The 2,500-nt window shown below is 37.8% G+C and overlaps 1 long non-coding RNA gene across 1 annotated transcript in view; it reads left to right on the top strand.

Moving 5' to 3' along the window:
* Positions 1-2,037: 2,037 nt before the first annotated feature.
* LOC135095777 (uncharacterized) overlaps positions 2,038-2,500 on the top strand; it is a 1,828-nt gene continuing 1,365 nt past the window's right edge. Inside the window, exon 1 of the long non-coding RNA XR_010264488.1 lies at positions 2,038-2,263. This is a non-coding gene — a long non-coding RNA (uncharacterized LOC135095777). The remainder of the gene's footprint in view (positions 2,264-2,500) is intronic.

Consider the following 2,500-nt stretch of genomic DNA (forward strand, 5'->3'; position numbering starts at 1 on the left):
CATGTTTTCTTTATTTTCCCTGTCAATCCTCATGTTTTTCCCCATTTTCCCTCATTTTCCTTATTCTTTCTGCCATTATTCCTGTTTGTCATATTTTCCTTTGTTTTCCCTGTCAGTCCTCCTGTTTTTTGTCTTTTCCTGTAAATTTTCCGGCCAATTCTCATTTTTTCTGTTTTCCCTTTTCGTTTTCTGTTTTTCCTTCTCTTTTCTTGTTCTTGTTGTCAGTTTCCGATGTTTTTTTTTCCTTTTTTCCTCGTTTTTTGTCATTTTTTTTTCGTTTTCTGTCTGTCATCTATTTTTTCTGCTTTATTCTTACTCTCTACTTCTCCTGCTCTCTCCTTCATTTCCCTCTCAATTAATCTATCTTCTTTTCCCTCCTTTTTGTTGTTCTTCCTATTAATAATCTCTCTTTTATTCCTTTCTTTCTCTTTTTCTCTCTGTCCCTGTCCCTCTTCTTGCCAATTCCGTTTTTTTTTTTTTTCGTATCTCAATTCATTATTTGTCAATTCTCGTTCTCTCCTGTCTTTTTCCTGTCAATGGCCTCTTTTTTAGTCAATTTCTCGCGATTTTTTTCTGTTCTCCCTTTTAAATTCCCTTTCTTTTCTTTTCCCGCCAATTCTCTTTTTCTCTGCGTTTTTCTGTCAATATCCTTCCTTTCCGTCTTCTCGTTGTCAATTCCCTGTCCCTCCCAGTCCCACAAGGCGGTATCAGCGTTACAGTAAGCCAGGACCCCCGTGGCAGTGTGGTCTGACTGGTGTCTTTGTTTTCATGGCCTCCTTCCCGCGACCTTCACGACTAACAGTGCCACGCCGCCCCTCCCGCCGCATCTGGGCCATCCTCTCCCCTCCCCTGATGGCACACTACTGACCCATATCCATCTGTGTCCGTGTCCTGACCCTTGAAACGCCCCGCTATGTGTCTCTACAAGCCTTGTGAGTTATGGTTGTCTTGAAAAATATCCTTATAAAGTTGAATGAATTGTTGCTATAATGAAAATATGCTTGTAAACCTCAGTAATTTCCATTAGTGTATTTTAACTGTAGATACAATAAAATACTATTGAAAATCTTAACAACTTGTATTAGAATCGCCCAATTTATTACCACAGTCATGAAAACATCCCTGAAAACTTTCAACAACGTCCACTACAGCCTGTTACACTACTATTATCATGAAAGTACCTTTGAAAACCCAGGACATTTTTCATTAGCAAAGGTAATAAATGTAAAATAATAATAAAATAGTAAATGAATGGATACATAAAGAAATAAACACAAAAACAAAATGTTTTACTAGAACCTACTGACAGAAAAAATAAGCAATAACTTATGCGATATTCTATTAAATGGAAAAAAAGAGCCTCAATAATTTATATTACAGCCTTCTGGTCTCACCACAGAATAACAAAGTCACCCTATAATATTGCAAGGTTTTCTACCATAAACTACCAAAGAAAACTAGATTTTTAAATAACCTTTTAAGGGAAACACTATCATTACCTTAATTAACTCCTCTTAATCACAGTTTTCGGTAGTGACCCGCGTGGCAGTTCTCTAGAAAACACAAATCTGGGTTATTTCAAAGAAGGTGGACATCATATTTGATAGTACTTTTTAATTTATGGTCTTGCTAGACCTAAGAGCAATTATGTCTTTTTTTTCTTTTAATGAAAGCATGATAGGCTTGAGGAAAGCTGAAGAGGGTTACGTGTTTCAAGATACAAGCTAACCTAGCCAGCCATGCAATTTGAGATCATTAGTAAAGCCCACAGAAAAATCGAGATGAAACAAAAGACGAACACGAAGCGAATCCGACAGGAACCGAGACCAAGACCTAAAGCAAACATACCAACATAACACTCTAAACTTTAAATTTTGTACTTCACACAAATCCATAAAACAAAAAAGAAAACATTACCCTACACATATAACATTTAAAAAAAAAATTAAGTGTAAATATCTTAAATTCTTAGCAGCAATTCATCATATTTTTGTAGGTTTTGGTTATGGTGATGTAAGGAAACATGTTGTGCCCCCTGAGCGGAACCAAAACAAGCCACAAGAAGAAGAAGACACTCACAGGCCGGCCACGCTGCTCTGCCTCATTCCCTGGCCACTACTTATCTGTGTCCATTGCCTACGTGAGTAAAGGAAGCGCCAAACATGAAGCTGAGCCCAGACGCCAAGCAGAGGCTGCAGACAGTGCTAAACATCGGGCAAGACTGTCTTCCACTGGGGGTTCCTGCCTCTTGTGCTGTATCTGGGTGAGTGGCCTGTCTTTTTTATTCTTCTCTTCCTTCTTGGTCTACTTGTTTTCTTCGTTTTTTCTCTTCTGTTTCGTTTCTTCTACCTTTCTTGTTCATTCGTCCTTTTCTACGCCTATTTGTTTCGTTTCTTCTACCTCATGTTCCTTTTCTTCTTCTCTTCCTTCTTGGTCTACTTGTTTTCTTCGTTTTTTTTCTCTCTTCTGTTTCGTTTCTTCTACTTTTCTACGTCCTTTT

This window comes from Scylla paramamosain, unplaced genomic scaffold (assembly GCF_035594125.1).
Source record: "Scylla paramamosain isolate STU-SP2022 unplaced genomic scaffold, ASM3559412v1 Contig1, whole genome shotgun sequence".
Lineage (NCBI taxonomy): Eukaryota > Metazoa > Arthropoda > Malacostraca > Decapoda > Portunidae > Scylla > Scylla paramamosain.